Source organism: Rattus norvegicus, chromosome 14 (assembly GCF_036323735.1).
Source record: "Rattus norvegicus strain BN/NHsdMcwi chromosome 14, GRCr8, whole genome shotgun sequence".
Lineage (NCBI taxonomy): Eukaryota > Metazoa > Chordata > Mammalia > Rodentia > Muridae > Rattus > Rattus norvegicus.
The window spans coordinates 20,670,976-20,696,096 of NC_086032.1; the positions used below are offsets into that span (position 1 = coordinate 20,670,976).

Sequence of the window (25,121 nt, forward strand, 5' to 3'; positions counted from 1 at the left end):
AAAAAAAGAAAGCATTGGATAGGCAAAGTCTCCGGTGTAGGGCTGGGGTTCCTTCAAATTTTTTGACCCAGAATTGTTCCTGACTAAAAGAAACGCAGGGACAAAAAAGGAGCAGTTCTTGAAGAAAGGTCATCCAGTGACTGGCCCACCTTGGGAGCAATCCAAAGGGTGGGCACCAAACCCTGTTACTGATGCCTTGTTGTACACAGGGCCTGAGCGTAGCTGTCCTCTGGGACAGATATATATACATACAGCCAACAATTGAACTGAAGTCAGGAACCTTTGTGGAAGAGTTAGGGAAGAATTGAAGGTGCTGAAGGGGTTATCTCATAGAGAGACCAACATTATCAAGTACCCCAACACCTGGGAACTCACAGAGACTAAGTTGACTCACTCGACAACTAAGGAACATACATGGTCTGGTGCAAAGGCCCCTGAAACAAATGTCGCAGAGGACTGCTTTGTCTGACCTCCGTGGGAGAGGATGTTCCTAATTCTGTAGAGACTTGGTGATTCGAGATGTGTTGCCCCAGAGAAGGGGGATGCTGGGGTGGTGAGGTGGGAGTGTGGTAGGCAGGTGAGGGGTGGGTGGGGGTTGGGGGAACATCCTCAAAGGGAAAGAGAATGGGGGATGGTATGAAAAACTCTGGGTGTGGACTAGGAAGAATTTCTAAAAGGACTGTGTTTTATTTCTTGCAAACTATGGTATTTAAGGAAGAATACTGACTGTCACACAGAGGTGAGTTTGTAATAACTAGACTTTTTAAAATCTAGAAATAAAAATGCAGACACATTCTTCTTATCTGGATTGAACCTGCCAGAGCCAGAACTACCTGCCAGTGGCTGTGACATAGACTCTTAAACATATGGAAGCTGTTTCTTTTACAGCACAAACACCACCAAAAATATCAGTGTACATACTGCTTGAAGTATTAGACTGGCTTTTATCTTTTAAAAGGTTTAAATACCAAAAGCAAAAAGAAAAAAGGATAACACTGTATGAAGACAGATGAGGCAGCACACCTGTGACATTTGTGGGTCTTTTTAAATCTAAGTAAAGGTAAGCCTTAGGCAAGGAATCTTCACTCTGATCTTATTACCAAATTATGTGAAGAATGGGGAAGTCTTCACTTCAGAGTTCCAGATTTCCTGTCTGAAACAACTCTAAAAGCACCTATCCTAAAGGTCAAAGAACTCAGTCATGCTTTAGGGTTTCCTCTTAGTTGATGCAAAACTTAACACTTCAGAGTAGGAAGTTGTGGCGAGCGGGTGTGGCGGCAGTCCCAAGATGGCCCCAGCGAACTGCAGCTAAGTCTCATCACTAGCACCTGACTTCCTCACACACCAGAAACTAGCCACGTCCATTGTGAGAGCTGTGTAGGCACACAAGGACGCAAGATCAGGTTATGTGACATGGACCTATGAACTGAGATTACGCAGACTGGACTGAAGAGGCAGAGTTGAGGGAGGATATAAGGGAGTGTGCTTGGGGGCTAAAGGGGGAGAGAGAAGAAAAGAAAAGAAAGATTCCTGCTTGCATGCTGTAAGGTTCCTGAGTAAACTGCTTTGAGAAGAACTCTGTGTCATTGCTCTTTTCTGCGAGTTGGAGACAAAAGGAACAGAAGTGTAGAAGTGTACAAGTATTCCATTACTCATGGTGAACCAGACAGATGCATCACTGTGTAAAATCCCTTGCAGCTAAGACTGACAAACTAGGGAGCACCCTAGGCCCACATGATGAAAGGAGAGAATTAGCTAAGTTAGTACACACAGATAATTAAGTGTAATATAATTTATAAGTAAATAATTTGTGTTTTTCTTTCATGAGTATAGTACATGTTTCTCTCTTTTTTTTTTTTTTTTTGTAAGCTCAGTGAGACCAACTTGTGTTACTGAAATACATTTAGGTGTTGGCCAACTGAAAGAGTGTGATAACTCCTTAACTAGGGGGTTGGACTTCATGTCCACTTTCACCTAAATCTTTACATGTCTGGCTTGGACTTGCACAAGTTTTGTGCATATTGTCACAGCAGCTGCAATTTAACATATGCAATTTCTTGTTTAGTCAGAAAAACATTTGTATCCTTGGATTCATCCACTGCTTCTGGCTCTTATCATCTTATTGACTGCATTTCCTCAATAAACCCCAAGTCTTGGGGGCAGAGGTATGATCAAAATGTGCCACTCTCCAGCTTCTTGTTTTCTGCAGCTTAATCAGTTGTTGGCCTCTGGGTTAGTCATTATCTACTGCCAGAAGAAGCTTCTCTGAAGAGGGATGAGAGATTCACTAATACATGGACATAGCACTAACTCAGTAGGAATCTAGTTAATAAGCCATTGGTAGTAGGGTCTCCAATGACCTATCTAGTCTCAAGTTCTTGGGCCCACTGACAGTTAGGCTTGCATTTCATTTATAGAATAGAACTTAAATCTGATCAGCACATAGATGGTTGCTCCCCTAACATTTGTTCTATTACTGTGCCAATAGACATTTTTTTTCAAAGCCAGTTGTTATTGTAGTTTTCGGTCTTCTCTGCTAGGTAATATTGATGATCACCTTTCTCCTGTGGTTTTTTGCATGGCTTCTCCAGAGTTATGGAAGGTAACATGTAGGGAGGAAGTTTCCATGTCAATATCACCTTGATTCTTCCTGCTCTATGACTCAACTATGCAGGTTTACAGCAACAAGGTCTTACCATTGCTTTCCGGAGGACACTGAATGGCAATGTCAAAGCCTATAATGTTTGTCTATGAGACCCTTGTGATAATAGTTCTAGAGTGAATATCCCAGTCCTAATACAGTTTTCTTCCTTCTCTCTCTCTCTCTCTCTCTCTCTCTCTCTCTCTCTCTCTCTCCCTCTCTCTTTATTTATTTCTCATCCTTCCTTACTTACTTACTTTTTTCTTCCTTCCTTCCTTCCTTCCTTCCTTCCTTCCTTTCTTTCTTTCTTTCTTTCTTTCTTTCTTTCTTTCTTTCTTTCTTTCTTTCTTTCTTTCTGTCTTTCTTCTTGATGTGTATTACGCTGTGCAGGCATGGTACCGCCTTATAGTGTTACTACATTCAAGTTTTTGTACACACACACACACACACACACACACACACACACACGGCCTTTAGAATTTTTTATCCCTCCCCATTCTTCCTCCTTTGCCCTGCCTTTCTACCATCTAACTCCTCTAACAATTCCAGATCCATTATTTTTGTTTACTCTAATGTATCTAATATACCTCTGAATTCTATCTCCTTTTCCTTTAGCTCCTTCACTAATATGGGCCTTTATTGGCTTCTTTTTTCTTTTTGTCTTTTTTTTTACAAGTGTCTCTATGAGAGAAAACATGTGGCATTTTCTTTTTGGATCTGGTATATCTCATGTGGTATACCAGATATTTTTCAACTCAATTCATTTATCCTAATTTCATAATTACATACATAATTACATTCTTCTTGACAGAAATCACTTTTTTCCATTGTGAAAATATACCCCATTATTATTATCTATCCCTTAGTAAGTGGTCATTTAAGCTATGTCCATTCCTGGATATTGTGACTAGAACAGCGATAATATTGCTGAGCTTCTCTCTTTAGTAAGGTATAAGATTCTTGGAGTAGATATTCAGGAATTATATAGCTAGACCAAGTGGTATATATATTTTTTTACTTCTTTGAGGAATCCTCATACTGATTTCAATAGTGGTGGCTGCATGGGTCCTTTCCATCAGCACTGAATAATTATGCCTCTTTCCCCATATACACATATACCAACATGTTTCCCTTCCTCCTCTCTTATCCATTCTGGTTGAAGTAAGATTAAATTTTAAAGTGTTGATTTGTATTCCCATGATTGATAAGTGTTGAAAAAATTAAAAACTGTTAGCAATTTTAGTAAATATTTTGAAAACTCTCAATTTAGTCCCTTGCCACAATTTTTAAAGTAATATTTATTAATTATCTTTTAATTTTATACAATATATTCTGATCAATTTTAATTTAATTTTTTGAGATTATAATATATCATTTTCCTGTTTCCTTTCCTGCTTCCACACCCAACTGTATAATCTTCCTCCTTTTTCTACAAATATAGGCTCTTCTTCTGTCAATAATTACACACAAACACACACACACACACACACACATACACACACTTGCATGCACACATACAGACATACACACATACACAACACACAGAAAAACACGCCCAATGAGACAGAGAGAGATCATAAATACATAAATGCAACCAACCAAGTCTGTATGTGCTTGTATGAATGTGTTCATGTTTTCAGGGATGGCTCTATGTTATTGAATAACCAGTTTCTAACTGGGTTTTTTTAATGATTTTTTTGTATTCTTTCTATATTCCAGATGTCTACCCTCTGTCAGATGTACCGCTGGTAAAGATGTTGCCCATGCCTCTTCATTCTCACGATGGGGTCCTTTGCTATACAGCCTTTACTGTTTTATGCGGTCCCATTTTATGTGACCCCCACTCTGTTCTCAACTCTTCTGTGGCTCCCATTGGTGCCTGGATGTCCAAGAGTCTGAGAACTCCATGGCCCTGGCCTTGTGGCAGAGCCCTGAACAAGCTCTGGCTTCCCCAAATCTCGGACAGCACTTTTTTTACCCTGGAGCGGTCCAGCCCGGAGAGGGTGGGATAAAGTCAATAAAACTGCCCATGTTCCACCTCCCCAAGAGGCCATGCCCAGATTCTAATTGGATACAGACCCACAATATCTGTATCTCTTATAATATTTCTGATAACATGTTTTAAAAATTTCACTGAACCTTAGATGTGAGTTGTTTTGTACATGTATCTATTGTGCCTGTGGTCCATAATTCTGTACTTTGGTTGGTCGTGGTTTTTGGTAATGATTATCCATCTATGGCAAAGGGCAGTTTTCTTGATAAAGTATTGGGACTACATGTATCTGTTGATATAAGTTCAAGTGTTTAGAATACATTTAAGGATTATGCAGTTTTAGTATAGTGACTGTAGCTACTCCTCTGAGATCCATGAGTTTACTATCCCTGGTTAGTTGGTTGGCTAGGATTCCAATACCAGTTGCAGTTTCCCTCCTGTTGCGGAAGCCTTAAACCCAATTAAAGAGGTTTGGTGACCACCAAGACATACATATTAATGCTGCACCCTCAAGGTTATCATGTCTAGCTGTTGGTTGTGCTTCATAGTGTCCTAGCTTTGCAAGCTCATCTGGAAGCACCTTGAGGTATCATAAAATCCAGTCCTCAGAGAGGAGGCATTCTTGTCAGATCAAGCTAAAGAATGCTGAGAGAGGAGAAATATTCTTTCCCAGGGAAATATCCTATGGATTATACAACACAAAGAGATCACCCTGGAAAACACAAAGAAACATTGTGAATTAAACAGTTGTATTTAAACATTTAGGAATCCATCACACACACACACACACACACACACACACACACACACACATATGAAATTATAGAATGAATGACTGATTATTTCTAGAGTAGAACATATCTTTATTTTGAACATTATGTATTAAAAATAACATATGTGTTTTCCATGAATTTGTAAAATAACTATATATGTGTGTATATGTAGCATTACATGTACGTATTAGTCTTAAATTTTTAATATAGAGGTAATAATTTAGTTTGTTTTTACCATTACTTTACTATTTGAGATTGGACAAATCTGACAATAAGAAGATGAAGAGAGTTGAAAGTTTTGTGGGTGTTTGGTGCTTCCACTGTTTCAGTGGGTTCCTACAGGAGGTAGCCTCTTCAAGTTCCATATCCCCCAATGAAAGGAATTACAGGTAAGATATCCTCCTTTGATTCTTGGGTGCCTTTCTTATCCCAGGTCTCTGTCTCATCCTGGAGATGCCCCCACACACCACCTCACCTTCGTCAGTTGTAGATTTCCATTCATTTTCATGGCTATCTGGCCATCTGTCTTGTCCTTCCCCACACCTGATCCTGAACCCACCCATTCTCCTCTCCATTCTTTTCCCTCCCAGGTCCCTCCTTCCATCTGCCCCTTATGACTATTTATCCTCCCCAAATTTATCCTATTTATAAGAACTGTGGGCTTGGGGGATGGAGCAAAGACCGGAAGCTGTCAACTAAAATCCAGCCTATCTTGAGACCCATCCCATGGGCAGGCACCAATTCCCAACATTATTAAAAATAGTATGTTATATTTGCAGATAGAAGAAAATGTTGTCCTCAGAGAGGTTCAACCCATCTTAGGATGTGATGGAAAGGAGGATTTGTGTGGAGATTCAAGTTCAGGATAAGCCAGATCTCAGAGTCCTAGGAGAAGAAAGATGTAAAACAAAGTTCATTCTTGAACTGTATTCTTACTGACCGTTGGAAGAGACCATCAAGCCAATCATTTATTAGGCAAAGAAATGCAATTTGGCAGGGTAGAATGAGCTTGTCACAGGTATTAAGCACAGTACTACCCAAGCTTTACAAAGCAGTGTCCTTTTATTCTGTGCCATGTTCAGGAATACATAAAGGTGAAGAAATATTTTTTCATGTTTTTTGTTTGCACGATTACATGTATTAGGTCACATTCCACATACTCCATAGTGTAACAGAATTTTCAACATATTGATATGAGGAAGAAAATATTTGTTATCTTTATCAGTTGCTTTGGAAGTTTACAGTGTTCTTTGGTACGTATAAAACATTGTGCCTTTTCTATGCTGAGGCCAGAGACTGTCTTCCCTTCTACTCACTTAAAGGGAAATTTGGCTATTGTGATTCTGACTTACTTCAAATGTTCAAGAAAGTGAACAAAAATAATCTGTAATGACTGTACACAAATTCCTCCTTATAACTGGTTAAAGCTGCCTGATGGAATGTCTACTTCCTTAGTCATGTGTCAGTGGAAACAGTCACTTTTTGAGATGTGTTCCTAAGGCTAGAAATCCTCACCAACAGTGTTAGATAAAAAAAGATGAAATTTCTAAAAGGTGTTTGTTTATTTCTTAAACAACTGTGATAGCTTATTTGACTATGGGACATTGTGCAATGGTTGCTTTATACATTCAATAAACAACTTGAAACTTTTAAAGAGATTATTCCAAGTCTCCATGAATTAAAGTTCTCTTCCAGGTAGAGTTGAAAATCTAAACCATTCCATTATGCTTTGTGAGAAGATGCAGTGTTTCCACAGCTCTAACTTCATAGCTCAGTTCCATGGTAATCATATTAAATATTTAGAGAAAGAAGTCAAATGAACTCCCTAAATAACCCTGTATAAATATTTCCTTATCATGTATTTTGAAAAATATGTGTCTAAGGGAATTAATTCAAAGTTATATGCCTCTGTCATGTTCAAAGTTGTCCAAGAACTTGCTCAAGTTCTTCCATACTTGAGCCAAATTTGGGGGTTAGCACTGGGCAGGGGAGGCAGTATGTGCTCACTAGGGACTAGAGGGAACACGAAGCACTTCCCAGTTCCTCATACCTCAATGCTCACTTCTTCAGCCAATGTTTCTCTTACAAATGTTGAAATAGCATATGTGATTTCTCTATTGACAAGAAAACTTAGAAATATATAAATATTTGTAATATTCTGCTATATACAACATAAGGGTATTACTAATATAATTAGCTAATATAATTATACCATGTCACTCAGCTGAAGATATGCAGACTGACAAGATCATTAGTCAGCAATCAATAATTTTCCCTTTTTGTTTTGCACGTACCAAAGAACACTGTAAACTTCCAACGCAACGGATGAAGATAACGAATATTTTCTTCCTCATATCAATATGTTGAAAATTCTGTTACACTATGGACAATATTGAATGTGGCCTAATACATGTAATTCTGCAAACAAAACACAAAAAATATTTCTTCACCTTTGTGTATTCCCCGAACATGGCACAGAATAAAAGGACACTGCATTGTAAAGCTTGGGTAATACTGTGTTTAATACCTATGACAAGCTCATTCTACCCTGCCAAATTGCATTTCTTTGCCTAGTAAATGATTGGCTTGATGGTCTGTTCCAATGGTCAGTATGAATAGAGTTCAAGAATGAACTTTGTTTTACTTCTTTCTTCTCCCAGGACTCTGAGGTCTGGCTCATTCTCAACTTGAATCTCTGCACAAATCCTCCTTTGCATCATATTCTAAGAAGAAGCCTTATGGTGTACCATCCTAGGCCTATTAACCCAGTAGGCAACCTTCCCCATGATTTCCCCAGATATGCTTCCTTGTTTATGCCTCTGTACAATGGGAACAAGAAAGCTATACAGCACCTTTCTACACATCTCTTAAGGTACTTAACTTTCACTTAGAATATTTTTTGTTTTGAAAAGTTATACTTCCTTTTATTTAAATATTCTCAACTCAGGTTCTTTCAATGGGTATTTATTTACATACATACCCCTTCTTATGACATGCCTTCTTTATTCTAAAGATTTCACTCTACATATTACAACTAGTAGTAACATTCAACACATCATTCCCAGAAATGTTACCTATATCCTTTGATATAATATCCAGCCTTCCTATGCCCATTCCTGAAACTTCAAGGAAGTATTTACTAATTCCTATGTACAATACTTGTTTTAATTAATCTTCCCATTAATGCAATACCATACTCTGGAAAAAGAACCATAAGGAAGCAGTGGCTTTGATTTATAGTTTTAAAGGACACATGGGTCACATTATAACAGAAAAATACTTTTGTTATTCTTACTGTCCTATGGAATTATCTTTTTTCTTTATGGGTGCAAAGAGACATAGTTTATTGTTTGAACATGCCCTGGTTTTAATTTTTCTACTTTTATCAACCCATAGAACATATGTCACTACATGTGCTTTTAAATTGTCTAAAACTATATTTTATGTATAGCAATACACCATTCATATTAACTAAAACCATTGTTTGTTTTAAATGCAAGGAAATAGTGAAAACTTTAACTGTTTTAGCTCCTGAGCAACTGTCGCAGACACATGGTATTTTTTGTTAATAAGCTGCAAGCCTAAACTGGGCACGTTCTGAGCTATTCTAACTTTCTAAGCTATCTACATCCCAAACTATAGGTCCCCAAGTTTTTTTGCAGTTTGAGTCTCCCCGTGGCTTGCTCTGCTTCCTGTGTATCCTCATGTAAGTCACTTGGTGACCAGTTCCGCCTGAGTCCTCCTGGACCCTCTGCCTCATAGCCATTTCTTCTTTTCACTCCTCATAGTTGTCATCTTTATTTCATTGAAGATAATCCTGTTCCTGCTCCCTGCCCTCCTCCTCTTCTTCCTCCTCCTCTTCCTACTCCTCTTCCTCTTCTTCTTCCTCCTCCTCCTCCTTCTTCACCAACTCCCTCTCTCCTTTTTTCTCTCTTTCTCTCCCCCCTCATCTCCCCAGGATTCTCCAACTCCAACTAGAAAGACCCACCTATTTTCTTATGCTCAGTCAATTGGCTGATCAGATCTTTATTAACCAATTGGGAGGTGATGGTTGGTAATATGTACAAATGTTTACAAACCATTAGAAAAAATGTTACACCAATACAGTTGATGCTTCATAAAAATAACAATTTCTAAGTCTAGCCTGTCTTTGCCAGTCAACTCTTTGCTGGTATAGAAATCAGCATTTGATAAAGACAACCATCTTCACACAGGGCAAAAAAGATTATCCTTATACACTCCCTCCAAAAGAGCATTTTTTCATGTAAGTTACATCCCATATTTAAGTTTTCTACAGAAAAAAATACAAAAACACCACCATTAAATAATAGGAATGTCACTAGTACTCTGCCCCCAAGAGGCAATCCCTTGAAAACGTTTATGCAACTAGAATCATTTATTTTGCACTGTCCTGTTATCTGCAACAACACCCAGGATCCCCTGATGTCATACTACTGAGGACCTCTCCATTAACTGAATGCCATCTTTAATGTGCTGCTGTATCATTGGAGTAAGGAACATTTTATAGCTAAAATGGCTATCCAGTATAAAATACAGAACCTTCAAAGTCTCTACACTGTATAAATAATTAAAAAAAACAACAAAGATGTGTTTTCACAAAATGGTTTCAAGTTGGAAGCTGTTCACATCAAGAGAGTCCTCCATATAGCTGAACCCAAGAAAATCATTATCTACTGCCATATGATACAGCGCTTGGTGAAGGATCCTTCCTTTATCTCTATGCTTGAAGATTCTTCTTACAGTGCTTTTGCCTTCCCTCAGAAAGGCTTCATTCTCTCCACTCTTACTGAAGACATGGGGGACATTGTCCCTGAGATAGTACCGTGCTCCTCTGAAGGCACTGTATAGGTTTTGTCCCAAACACTCTCAGTTAAACTAAAGAAATTTTTAAACAAATCACCAGCTGAAATATACTGGATTACAATTTTGGAAAACTTTTCTCTGAGGATAAGCTTATACACCTCTCAAACCTAAAGATTTCTGGGTCACTTCTCTCCTCTCCTCTGCTATACAGTATCTCAGTTCCTTGATATTCTACTTTTTTGGTCCACACTTGGTGGCTGGTTGCTTTCCTCACATGCCTTTGTGTGATTTCATCAAATACCTGACCTCTCATCTTCCTGAGGATCAATAGTACCTTCAGGGTTATCAATCCCAACTGATCTGTGCAAGGATATCATTTTACAAAAAAAAAATTCTCATTAATTTCTTTTCGCTCTAAAGTATACTTACTTGTATGGGATTACAAATTTTCACAAAGATGCAAATACTCTGGATTTTTGTTATTGGTGGTGATGTTGTTCATGTACTTTTTTGTTTGGTTCCTTATTTTTGAGATTGTCTGTGCTTCTTAAGTTAACAGTGCAGTCATCTTTTTCTGGATATTCAAATAAAAAATTTCCAAGTCAGTATTTCTCCTGTAAGAGGTAGGAATGTACCTGGTAAGTTTCCTGGATGATCAGGATCAAAGAATGGTTTGTGAACTCTCTGTATCTTATGATTTGCAGTTCTAGAAACTTTATTTACTTAGTGAATTGAAAAACTAATATTTTTGCTTAAAACCTCCCTAGCCTGCAACATCACTTAAGCTATTCTGCATGTGTGGCTTACAAGGAAGACAATAAAGAGACAATGGACTATAAAGTCATCGTTTTGTTCTTTCTGTAGCATTGCTGAGTCTTGTCTATCAAGAAGGTGGGTTTTCTGCATTCCCAATTGGCACTATTAGTGAAACTCTGTATTAAATGGTAGAGATCATAGACCCCTTCCTTCTTTCATAGTCACTTGTCTGAAATTAATTTTGGACATTTGGTGGAGTAACAGATTCCTATGTGATCACTAATATCTAGAGTTGTTTCTTCAGATTTCCAAATTAAAAAGTCTGCCTTCCTTTGCCAGTAGCACTCTGTTAGGCACTAGTCCATTGGCAGCCCAGATACCTGTCTCTGCGTAACTCTTTGGACTTCAGATTACACATTGTTAAAATTTATGGAAACCAACAACCTACCAAAATGAAGAGTTGTGGAGCCGAGACCTAACCGATACATCTACAGCAGACCTCTACTACCCAAGGCTTAGGAAATATGCTTAAGAGGTTCAGAAGGATTGTTAAGAGCCAGAGGATCCGGAGATTGCTGTGAGAAAATGTCTCCTAGGGATGTTAGGCTACCCCATAAAGACTCATCAACAAAATTGTATAAACATAAACTTAATAATAAAGACATGGATAGACATGCAAATGCTGAACCTCAGAGGGTTTAACCCTTTTGTGAGGAACAATAGGCTTTCTTTCTTCTTGAGCTTCATGTAATCTGTGAGTTGTATCATGGGTATTCTGAGCTACCTGCCTAATAGCCACTTATAAGTGAGTGCATATCATGTGTATTCTTTGGGACTGAGTTACCTTGCTCAGGATGATATTTTCTAGTTCCTTCCATTTGCCTGGAAATTTCATGAAGTCTTTGTTTTTAATTGCTGAGTAGCATACCACTGTGTAGATGTACCACATTTTCTGTATCCATTCCTCTTTTGAGGGATATTTGGGTTGTTTTCAACTTCTGGCTATTATAAATAAGGCTGCTATGAACATAGTGGAGCATGTGCCCTTGTTATATGTTAGAGCATATTTTGTATTATATGCCAAGGAGTGGTATCACTAGGTGCTCAGGTAGTAAATACTATGTCCAATTTTCCAGGGAACCACCAGATTGATTAGAGTGGTTGTATATCAGCTTACAGGCCCATCAGCGATGGAGGAATGTTCCTCTTTCTCCCTATTCTCGCCAATATCTGCTGTAACCTGAGTTTTAATCTTAGCCATTCTGACTGGTATGAGGTGGAATCTCAGGGTCATTTCGATTTAATTTCCCTGATGACTAAGGATGTTGAACATTTCTTTAGGTACTTCTCAGCCATTACATATTCCTTAGTTGATAATTCTTTATTTAGATCTGTACCCCATTTTATAATAAGATTATTTAGAGTCTAGCTTCTCTAGTTCTTTGTATATGTTGGAAATTAGCCCTCTATTGGATGTAGGCTAAAGATCTTTTCCAAATCTTTTGACTGACAGTATTCTTTACCTTATATAAGCTTTGCAATTTTATGAAGTCCCATTTGTCCATGTTGATCTTTGAGCATAAACCATTGGTATTGATTTCAGGAAATTTTCTGCTGTGTCCATGTGTTTAAGGCTCTCCCTGACTTTCTGATCTCTTAGATTCAGTGTATCTGGAAATAATCAGAGGAGAGAAAAGATGGAAGGGTCTTGGGCGAAAGAGAGGGGAAGGATTAGTTATGGGAAGAATGGGTGTGATATCCCGAGGGTTAGGAAATTGAACAGAGATATGGAGCAATGGGAGATGGGGAACTGGGGATAGCCACCAGAAAGTCCCAGATGCCAGGAAAATAAGGAGCTTCCAGGACCCAACTGGGATGAGATTAGCTGAAATACCCAACAAAGGGGAGGCAGAACCTGGAGAGACCATATCCAGAGGTTAGGCAAAGCCCCCAATGGAAGGATGGGGCCACCCACTCATCTCCAAAGTTTTAACACAGACTTGTACCTGTCTAAAAGATATAAGGAGACAAACTGTGGAGCACAAACTAAAGGAAAGGCCATTCAGAGACTATTTCAGATGCCAAAAAGTGCTTGTTGATAGCAGCCTGATATAGCTGACACCTGAGAGGCTCTGCTAGAGCCTGACAAATACAAATGTAGATGCTCACAGCAAACAATTGGACTGAGCATGGGAACTCCAAAGGAAGAGTTAGGAAAAGGACTGAAGGAGCTGACCTTCAGACCTCCAGAGCTCCCAGGAAATAAACCACCATCCAAAGAAAACACATGGAGGGACCCATGGCTCCAGCTACAGATGTAGCAGACGATGGTCTTATCTGGAATCAATGGGAGGGGAGGCCCTTGGTCCCAGTGTAAGGGGATGTCACGGCAGGGAGTAAGGAGGGTGTGTGTGGATGGGTTGGGGAACACCATCATAGAAGAAAGGGAAAGGGTGACAGATAGGGGGTTTTGGGACATGAAACCAGGAAAGGGGACAACATTTGAAATATAAATAAATACAATATCCAATAAAAATTATTTAAAAATGAACTATAGGCAGCTAAGGAATGCTGAGACTGGGAGAAATAGGCTTCTCCAGAGAAGAGAGCAGTAATTAGTTATCTAATATAAAATAGTTGGCACTGAAAAATCACATATAGGTAGCATACAGACTGTGCAGGTTGTATTTGCATATTTAGGAACACAAACAGAAATAGGAATATATGCAAATATCTATTCAACAACAATTAATGATAAAGTGGCCATGAATTTGGAAAAATATGGGCCATACATTTTAGTGTTTGAAGGGAGGAAGGGGAAGGAAGAAATGATGCAATTTTATTAAAATGTTAAAGCAATTTTAAAAAGTGCTACAGAAGCCAGCTAGCCAGAAAAATGTGGTGATTCATGTCTGTGATCTCTGTACACACACAGGATGAGGTAGGAGTTTTGAAACTTAAGGTTCATCTGGTCTACCCAGTAAGATAGTTGCAGCTTATCTCCATCATGTCTCCCAGATGCCTGGCTGCTGTCTTACTGAGCTGCAGTGCCTTCGGGCTGTGAAGCCTTGGGGGCTGTCTGCACCCAAGGATGCAGACCCTGGAAAACAACAACATTCAGGGTACATCAGCTGTGGAGCCTTGCTAAACTAGGGAAGAGTTGAAAATTTAACAAAACAGTTTTACATTCTTTTCCATTATGATTTGTCACATTTGATATATTATGTGTTCTTCATCAGCTTTACCCAAGCTAATACTTTCATGATAGCATTCCTTATTCGGTGTCCATTATTAACAATGCAGTAACTGTCACTGCTTAAATGGTGTTTACATATTAACTCTTTTTTCATGGATGTAGCGAAAGTTATCAATGGTATTCAAGAGAGTAGGGCTCCCTAAGCACCCCCCCCCATTATTTTTAGGATCTAGGATGGAAACTGTGAGGGAGATGCTCAGTATTGGGGGCCAAATTGGGACAGGGACTCCTCAGCAGCTGAGGGCCTCTCTCTTGCTCGTGTCATTGATGGGTAGGTGGAACAAGGCTTCTTATTCCTTGGAGGCCATGTTTGCCATGAGGTCTACCACCTGGTTGCTGTAGCCATATTCATTGTCATACCTGGAAATGAGCTTTATAAAGTTGTCATTGAGAGAAATGCCAGTCATCAAAGGTGGAAGAGTAGGAGTCACTGTTGAAGTCACAGTAGACAATCTGGTCCTCAGTGTAGCACAGGATGCCCTTCAGTGAACCCCCAGATTCCTGTTTCACCACATTCTCGATGTCATCATACTTGGCAGGTTCCTCCAGGCGGCATGTCAGATCCACAGTGGATACACTGCGGTCAGGAACACAGAAATCAGTACCAGTGAACTTTTGTTCAGCTCCAGGATGACCTTGCCCACAGCCTTGGCAGCAGCAATGGATTCAGGGATAATGTTCCGGGCTGCCCCATGGCCATCATACACACCTTTCCAGAGGGGGCATCTATAGAAGATATTAACTCTTTTAGTCTATTTTTGGTTCACCACAGGTATATTAAAATATAAAATACATAACAAAGCAAAAGTTTAATATAGATTTACAACTAGAAATATAGATTTAAAGTTTATAATAGATTATAAAGAAATTTACCACAAAGCAATTTATTGCTATACACATAAATTTTCCATGTATTAGAAATGAAAGGAAATTTGTGAAGTAAGGAAAGCACTATGCCTGTTTGTTTTTAGAAGTAAATTAAATGTTGCTTGGATATTTGAAACATTTTTAGATTATAATTAATTTTTTCCCTACTCCCTCTGTCTCTCCAACATCTCCCATTTATTTCATTCCTATTTTATCTTAAGTTCATGGGTTCTTCAAAAATAATGTTACACATCTATGTATGTACAAATACAGAAGAACAGCCTACATAAGTCTCCATGATATTACTTGTGTGTAAATATTTTCAGAGCTGGTTGCTTGGTATTAGATAACCAGTTGTTGTGCTCTTCCCCAGAGAAGATGATTTCTCCCAATCTCAGCATTCCTTAGTTGTAGATCTTTGTATAAGTTTGAGGTCTCCTAACCTTCCCTACTCCACGATAACATGTCTATTGGTGCCTTTCTTTTTCAGGTCATATATAGATAGCTATATTGGTGAGACTTTATGAATAGTCTATCTGACATTTCTGGGAGACATGGTCATCCAGCAAACACCCTGTTCATTTGATGTTTCTAACCCTTCTTTCACAATGGCCCTTGATCCAAAGTTCAAAATTTGTGTTACTATTGTATTGGGGTCAATGGCCTCCACAACTCTGCACTTTGATCAAATTTGGCTTCCTTTAATGGTTCCAATCTGTTGCAAAGACAAGTTTACCCAATGAAGGGTGAGCACTACACTTACCTGTAGGTATAAGGGCAAATATTTAGAACATAGTTTAGGTGTTATACTGGTTTAGTAAGATGGCAGTTGTGGGTTCTCCACCAAGATCTGTAAGGTGGGTATCCAGCAACAAGCATATTCTTGTTGGTTGAGCCTTAACTTGAACTAAGAAGCTGTTTGTTGGTTAACCACAAAATATGTGTACCACTATTGTACTCTTATGGTTATTGCACCCTGCTGGTCATTGTTGCTATTTATAGGTATCATATCAGTGTGCGATTATTCTTGATTTTCTCCTTTGGAAAGAACCTTGTATGGTACCTTCTAGTACCATGAAAAAAATTGTCAGAGAATTCTATACTGCGTAAAGTAGAGCACATTTATCATTTTTCAGAACTGAAAGATTTTATTTTGTTCTCATAACTATTGTCATCATAGGTAGAAAAAAAGCAAGTGATTATGCAAGATGGCAAAGATGAATTCATTATGAAAAATACAGCAGTTAAATAACTTGTTAAGATGGTGACATATGCCTTCAGGTCTCCATCTGCACCCTGGAGTTAAAAATCTATGGTAAAATTCTCCATACCCAAAGCCTGCCTGGAGAGAGCTGGTCTCTAAGGAGTACTGTCACTCCTAAGTTTACAAGTGAGACCAACACTTTTGCTCCAATAACTGACCAAAGAGGCACCCATAGGAAGAACATCAATATCAACCAACCAGACCTCCCAAAGCTCCCAGGAACTAAACTACCATTAAAAAATACACATGGAGGTACCCATGGATCCAGTCACATATGCAGTAGCAGATGGCCTTTTAGACATCAATGGGAGGATAGGCCCTTTGTCCTGTGAAGGCTAGATTACCCAGTGTAGGGGAACTCCAGGGCGGAATTGTAGAAGTGAGTAGGTTGGTAGGGGAGCACTTCATAGATGCAGGTGTAGGAGGGATTGGATAGGGGCTTTCAGGAGAGGAAACTGGAGGGGAAACAGGGAAAAGGTATAGCATTTGAAATGTAAATAAATAAAATAGCCAATTAAATAAAAGATGGTAGCATAATAAAGTTCCTACATTTCGTGTTGTGGCTAAGTAATGAGGGAAGCCAGGACCCAAAACCTCTAATTTCATTGGAATTTATTCTCTCAACCTCATCTTTCTTTGCTTCCTTTATTCCTTCCTTCTTTCCCTTCCTTCATTTTTCTTTCTTTCTTTTCCTCCCTCCCTTCTCCTTCTGTCTTTCTTTCTTTCTTTCTTTCTTTCTTTCTTTCTTTCTTTCTTCCTTCCTTCTTTCCTTCCTTTCAACAGAGTGTATTTCCTGCCAAGATCACAGATATAGGACTGACTATACAGACCTTCAACACATTTGTTAGATATGCTGTTTACATTTCCTTCATACCTGAGACATTTATATACCTGAGATAATGTCTAGAAGAGACCTTTGCTAGAGGTTAGAAGAGAGGAATTTTAAGGTGAATTCTGACTTCATTCTTTACAGACCCTACTGTCTGCATTTTTGAATGCCTCTTTGCTTATATTATTTTGGCTACAGGGCCAATCCCTGTTGGGGAAAGATTTGAAAGTCTGGAGTTGCATTTTAAAGGTCAATGTTAAAGAGTAAGGACATTATAGAAGTATAGTTTGATAGAACAAAAGGCCAAAAATGAATTCTATTTTGTTTTTGAGTCTTAAGAATAAAAAGTCCTAGTATTTGACATGCCAAATATTTGAAAATCCTTTCTGTTTGTGCCAACAACACAAAACCAAGCACAAAACTTTGACTTTGGGGAGAAAAGAAAAGTGGAAAATAATGTAACTATATAAAAAATAAAAGACCTAGAAATAAATCAATATAGTTTCCAAAAATATACCTTTGCTAAGACCCTGCAGTGTTATTAAATTTAGGAAGGAAATGAGAGTATTTACAATTAATTATAATTAAGAATTCCAGGACAAAGTTCAGATCTCCTGACATGGCAATAGAATATGCAAGACATTTTTTATTTGCCTTTTCTAGGAGAGACCAAGAAAAAAATAATAGTAGATCATAAGTATTTCTTGGAAATACCTTACTAAATTCCTTCTTGTGAGTGTTGTTAATCTATAACACAGAGAGAAAGGAGAAATGAGAACTGTTTGGCAAGTATACCTCACTCCTGACCTTGCTATTTATTAATAAATTCCCTTGGAAAGACTTCAGTTCCTTGACAAGGTCTGTGGATGCTCTCATCCACAAGTGTCTAACATTACCCAACTCCAGCCTTACTCAGAGATATTGAGTCCTGATTTGATGTCTGACTAACCTAAGAGGGTGATTTCTGCCTTAGAATTAGAAAAAACAAAACAAACAAAAACAAAGACAAATCAAACAAACAAAACATCATTTTTTTTAAATACAGGAGCAAAATTCTATGGTTATATTGTCTCTTACCATTACTAAGAAAATGAAGTTTTGAACTCAGGAAACAAATCTGAAAATTTCTTATCTGTAATATATATAAAATTATGTCTTTCTTTTCTACAGATGACATTTTATGTTATAAATTTCAAACTAATAAGTTCATATGGTATGGATGGGAGGAGACTTCTTATCTTATAGGGATTAGATTGTATTAACTAGACTTTTATTTTACACAAAAACAAAATTTGGGATCAAGTTCCAAGGACTATGTAGTGAGGTTCTTACAATTAGAAACATCCGAACAATTCCCAGTGGTTGTGGAATAACAACGGAAAAGTCATTGTAGTAGTTTTCCTTGCCTGGATCTGGTGACAAAGTGAATTACAGATTTTTAAATAAGATTTATTCCGTTGCATGGCTCAGTAACATTGCATTTATTTAGCTCCTTTTCCTAATGTTTGAAATGGTGTTAACTGAATAACCAAGTTAAAACTTAAAGACTATAATTATACTATAATAATGAAAATATACTAAAACTTAAATAATGATTATATTATATTGTTTGGGTAAAAATGTCAAAAAAATAAATCTATTTCAGTATAGGTACTAGCCTTTCAGGCCTAATAAGGTTTTTCATAACAGTATATTCTCTAATAAGGAATGCTAGAGGGATCCTAGGTGTTACTGTGGTATGGGAGGCTAATATAACTTATACACACATTATTCCATTCATGTGCAATTCAGTTTAGTAGTCAGTACACAAAATATTTGCTTTTGTTTTTGTGAACTTCGTAAAGTTTTGAAAAGGTCTTGAGTCACTCTGAGAATGGTTGAGACAAATTTGTGTTTTGTTACTTTGCAGCTGCAGGACTTTAACAACTGACCTAAGGCAACCAGACTTTTCTGAAAATTGCTTTAATCTAACAACTGTATAGTGTGCCACTCAATAAACCAAGCTTGTGAGGAAGACAGCATTCTAGCATCACCTGTGTCGGGTTCATTAAAGGATATTTTGGAATTTTTTGAAGGATTCTCTAATAGTATATGGTGGTTTGAATGGACCCCATTACATTTATATATGTGAATTCTCGATCACGATAAAATAGACTACTTGAGAGGCATTCCAAGGTGTGACCTTTGGGGACTATATGTGGCCTTTTAGAAGGAAATGTCCTAGGGATGTAGTTTGGAGATTAAAAAACCAGAAACTAGGCCCAATGTCTTTTGTCTGAGGATCTGGAGGTAGAAGTTTCATCTACTTCTCCATCCCCATGTCTGTCTGCATGCTGGCATGCTTTCTTGCATAACAACAATGGATGTAACCTCTGAAACTCTAAGTCAGTCCCACTTAAATGCTTTCCTTTATAACAGTTGCCATGGTCATGGTCTCTTTCCAGCAATAGAACATAGGACATAGTTTGGGACATATGATTAGGACATAGTTTTAATGTGTAAATTAAAGCAAGATTGTAGAGGCATAGTCTAATTTTTATAAATCTTGTCTTTTTTTAACACTTAATAAAATAATAAGGAATTTTGCTGGCTGTGACTTACACTCTTTGTTCATACCATTATGTGTATAATTTCATAGGTTTTAGTGTCCAGTACCAGGCATGCCTGTATAGAACTCTTAAGGTTACCATACAATTAAAGACTTTAACAAGAGATATTCACTTACTAAATGATAGTAAAATATAATAGAAAATGGAGTTCCTCTAAAAAGTAGAAATCACTACATAGTTGTATAGTCATAGAGGACCAGAATTTAGATTAGCTACGTATAAGGTTTCTGATCTTCAGAGTTTACTTCTGAGCCCCAGAGCCTAGACACTGTAGGCTCTAAGATCTGGGGGAGTAATTAGATATGGGAATCATACCTGAGTCTCAGTACTTGGAGATAGAAACACTAAAAGGATTAGAATGATACTACAAATTTGTCTTATTGCCTTTGGTTTCCTTTTGGTTGCATGATCTCAGGACAGTCAGAATTGGTGGAAACCAAGGATTTCCCGAGGCCCTGATGTTTGGAGAAGGAACTAGTTCCTTGTTTAAAACCAGGATATGCTTAATGTGGCCAGCCATGGCCTGGGGCTCAGGCCTTGAGGGAGCTTCAGTTTGGAATCCTGAGATCTAGGCTCCCCACCCAAAGGGCTATGGTTAGCAGTTCGCAGGCTACCCAGTGTGAGCAGGCTATGACACATATGAAATGATGCAAATGAGATATCCTGTGTTCCCTTTCTGCAACATTTCTTAACTTGCTTCTTAGAACTATTTACAGGAAGCAAAGAGCAAAGTGATGTTTTATAGTACTTTGGGCATTTTTTCATGTTAGGAATACAACAAGATCAATTTCTTCTAACATCAGTGGACAAAGTTATAAGAGCAAAAAGCAGTTGGTAAAAGTTCAGGATCAAACATGACAACCAAGAGTTTCTCCTAGTACCAAAAAGTCTAAAGTTTTTTAGTTATAGGACAGTCATTGCTAAAGTTCAATCATAAGGCTAATTTGACTAGTGTCTGCACAATTTTTTTTGATAGCTCATGACTAGAAGCCTCACCATTTAATTAAATTGAAGAAATTAAATTAGAAAAAAAATTGTATTTTATTCAGATGAAGAAAGGAAATTGACCATTTTCAAATAAATACAGTGTTTTAAAACAAACAGCTGCCAAATAAAAGAAAATATGTTCTGGCATTTTATCTGACTTCAGAGAGTATAAATAATCTAATATTGGCCCTTTGTTCCTTGTGCTGAGGTGGGGCTGTGAATCACAAGTGAATGCCACATACTATTACAGAATTATATAAAGAAAGAACTGATCATAGGAACATTCATGTACTTTTTCCTCTTCATATATCCAGTTCACAGTAAAATATGTCTTGTCTGATTATTGAAATATATTATTATTTCATAATAATGAATCATCCAGTTTCCAAAAGGAAATGAACAATTAATTTGAGTTAGTTAACTAACTCCTCAATGGAGGAAAGTTACATATGATTTGACTCAAATTAAAGAACATTTTGAAAGAAGTAAATCTACAGAGAATCTAAGTATCATTGCCTCTAGGCATGCAGGAGAGGGTAGGCAGTCTTTGTGGGTTGAGGGAAAGGAATTTTTACAATGCTGAAACCATTGTGGTAACTTCTATAATAGTGGATTTGTGACATTGTGGATTTGTTATTATCCATAAAATTTAACATCAATTAGAAGTCTTTCAATTTTCAATTTTCCTTTCATTCCCCTCTTCTTCTACTAAGTAATTCTAATTTTAGAATTTTGATATCAAGTCTCCTATTTGGTCTCACCAGTTGTCCTAACTGACTGGTACTGTTGTATCAGAACCATCAACCACACAGCGCCCACTCAATTTTTAACAAAAGCAATTAACCTGTTTGTCACGCAGGGTCCAAAAACTAAAACCAAGAAAATTATTAGTAATGGCCCAGCCATATAGCAGAGAGTAGGGTAGTCATCCAGGGAGACCGAGTGAACCTAGACTCAAACCAACCTTGTTAAGTGTCTCTATCTTTTTGTGTGAGTCAAGCCTATTCCCACACCTATCCCGATTGGAACCCAGGGCAAACATGCTGAGTGTCCCTCTAGGTCCCAGCTCTCAGCCTCAACAGCTAGTTGAGGCTGGTGAGGCCTGAGAATTGACGGCTGTCAGGGTGGTCAGCAGCACCAGGTATGGTCCTTTCCAGTGAGGCTCGAGTATCTGGGTTCGGTGCCATCATATGTAGCCGAGTCTCCGACCTGGAACTGATGAGATGTCTCAGGGGTCCCCAGCTGTGAGCAGATTTCTTTCTGTATCACCTGTAGGTCTTTTAGCCTGGCATATAAATCATTATTACTATGACATGTTGGTTCAGTAACATCATCTAATACAGTCAGAGAGCTGAGGCCCCATGTAACACCTCAAAGGGGGTTAGGCTGAATCTGGAAGTGGTTTTTCTTGCTCTGAAGAGAGCAAGAGGGAAGGAGTACCACCCAGTCTTCGCCAGTCTCCATGGTCAATTTGGTCAGGGTCTCTTTTAGAGTTTTATCTATTTACTCTACCTGTCCTGAACTTTGAGGTCTGTAGATACAATGTAATTTCCAATCGACCTCTAAATACTTGGCCACACCCTGGCTTACCTTGGTAACGAAAGTAGGGCCATTTTCTGACCAGATTACCTTGGGAACTCCAGTCCTGGGGAAGATTTCTTCCAGTATCTTCTTGATGACTACTGAGGCCGTCTCTTGCTTGGTGAGGAAAGCTTCTATCTATTCCTGAAAAGGTATCTACAAGCACTAGGAGATACTTGTGATCATATTTTCCTGGCTTTATCTCAGTGAAGTTCACTTCGACTTTTCACTAAACTCTCTAGGTCTCTTTGCCCTGTTTGCTTGCTAAGCATTCACTTACTGACATACCTTATATTTTTTACTGCCTCTCTGGCTAGAATCTTAAAGTCTATTATATATACCTTAACTACTTGGACAAACTTTTTATGTCCTAAATGTGTCCCTTTCTGTATTTGGCAAAGTGAGTCTTTTCTTTGTTCTCTGGGGAGTATAGCTTTCCCCTCAAATGTGCCATTGTCTTTTTATCTTTTAAGCAATTTGGGCCTTTCCTTCTATTGTATTTTCTAAGTGGGGCCATCCCTTTAGTCCGATCCCAGTTCCCCATGGCTGTCTCTTGTAGGCCAGTAACCAGAATAGACTCCTGTATAGCCATTTTATAAGCCACTTAATCTGCTTTGTTACTGCCCCATGTCACTGAATCTCTTTCTTCCTGATATCCTGGGCAATGAATAGTACTCACAGTTGGTGGCTTCATCAGGGCATCCAAGAGATGGCAAAGACATCTGCGGCGCTGACATGCTGGGGGGTTAGGGTTTAGCCATTCCAGATGACATTGTGTTGTCCTCCACGGCAGCACCCACTTATCTCTGACCTTCATGAAGAGAACTGTTCCCGTCTGTGGACAAGGTCCTCGGCTTTCAGCAGGGGTCAATCAGCCATTCTCAGAGGTCTTTTCTCCACCCAATGGCTTCTGCCAGTGCTTGACACTCATGTTGCAGTGGCTCCAGGTCAGGATTGGGCAGCAAGGTGACCAGATTGTCCCCAACTAGTGGAGAATCTAGTCCATGGCAGCTGACCAGTGGTCCCATTTTTGGGACGTTCTATTCAAAGGCAAAACATCAGCCACTCTATCACAGTTTAAATCCTGGATTGGGTGATAATTGTCAGTGCCCGGCAGGCAGGAATGGTGTGTTCCAGGCAGATCGGCACTAAGCCACACATCTCCCAGCATCAGGTACTGGTGCACTGAGACAGGTCTTAAGCTCCACATACACAGTCTGCAGATATGCATACACATAGTAGCACCCAGCCATTTCAGTCCACACAAGCCATTTTGGAGAGCAAATTTCTCATGAGCAAGGGATAGGAGCAGTCAGGGATGACCATGAACTATTGGGTTACCTGGCCCACGCCAAGGTCCACTGTTCTTCGGGCAGTCCATAAGTATTGTTTGTTGCCAGTACCCCCCTGTACCCAAGGTCTTTGGATATTGGCCCACTGGGGCATAGGAGCACAGAGCAATGGGTCCCTGTATCCACAAAACAACTGAGCGGGCTTCCCTTCTATCTCTGCTCATAGCCAGCACTCTAGGACCAAGAAACTCTCCAGTGGCCACTCTTGTTCTTTCTGGGGCATTTTTTTTTTTTTTTTGCATTAGGCACACCAATCTTTAGCCAGGAATTCTCTCCTGTTGCCAGGTACTGTCTTCCTAGGTTCCCTAACTACTGTGGCCAGTATATGTTCCTCTTTTGTCTTTTATCTCTCTTTAGCTCTCTAACTTCCTCTTCTTTTTGTCTCTTCTTCCCTAGCTTCCTGCTCTTTTTACCTCTTTTTTTTTCTTTCAACCTTATTTTCTCTGTAACTTATACTAACTCTCAGCAACTTAGCTTAACCCTTTAAATTTCTGTAACTTTCTATTCATATCCTTTCCTTATCTTAACCAGATTGGTGGGGGATTTTCCAGCCCCTCGGAGACCCACCCTTGGAGCCTGGGGGCAGACCCGGAGCACTCCCTACCTTCAGGGGTATTGAAGTCAAACTTCAGGAGTGAGGGCCTTCCATCCATGTCTGGAACATTCTTTCTGGCCTCTAGTAGGATTCTGTCTTTCCTCAGTGGTAAAGAAGACCTGTAACAGTTACTAACAAGCATCTCATGTGGGATAGTGAGAAAACAAGAAGGGAATCTAGAGAATAGAGGTCCACTGAAGAGGACAAATAGCATTTCGTCACACAGCTAAACCAGGAGGCCTTTTTTGGACAAAAAGGCCATTGTAAAAATAAGCACAAGCTTTGTCTATGAAACAGCAAGGCGAGCGGAGGGGCAGCCTATCTGTTACGGGCTGTCTCTCTGGACTTAGATTTTCCCTTAAGGAGTACCTCTCTTCAGTGTCAGCTTGGTGGCTTTGCCTCTCAAGAGAACCAGCCTCCAAATGACACTAGGCTTCTAGTAACAACTAATAACAAAAGGATGGAGAGATGGTTAGAACCTGGGTGCTAGATACTAAGCAGCTGACAAAAGAATTGTAACCAGTTCACCTGGGGCTTCCTGTCTCTTACATCTAATAAAGAGATTGTTAATACTATAGTGCCAAACTTTAAAAAAAAAAAAAAAACTATAGCTCTCTCCGTGTCTCTGAATATCAGGACTGCAGTAGTAGTCCTTCACCAAGCTGTCTCACTGGGCTAAAGGCCCATGGAAAAGAAAACATTAATCCTGACCTTGGCCACAGCCAAAGCCTGAATTCTAAATTTTGGCTGGCAAAACAAAGTTCTTCACAGTTTGTTGTAGATTCTTTTTGAAA

The 25,121-nt window shown here is 38.8% G+C and overlaps 1 long non-coding RNA gene across 4 annotated transcripts; it reads right to left on the reverse strand.

Annotated features, from left to right (window-relative positions):
- Positions 1–1,847: 1,847 nt before the first annotated feature.
- On the reverse strand, positions 1,848–24,984 carry LOC120096585 (uncharacterized). 4 transcript variants are annotated; one of them, XR_010057683.1, is made up of 7 exons: positions 22,429–24,984; positions 18,536–22,084; positions 14,604–14,820; positions 13,965–14,087; positions 12,511–12,658; positions 10,661–10,845; positions 1,848–6,292 (listed from the first exon to the last, which is right to left on the reverse strand). It is a non-coding gene; the product is annotated as an uncharacterized LOC120096585 (long non-coding RNA). The 4 variants fall into 4 exon arrangements; XR_010057681.1 differs by having other exon boundaries at positions 10,661–10,805; positions 18,536–24,984; XR_005493200.2 differs by having other exon boundaries at positions 18,536–24,984.
- Between the last annotated feature and the right edge of the window lie 137 nt (positions 24,985–25,121).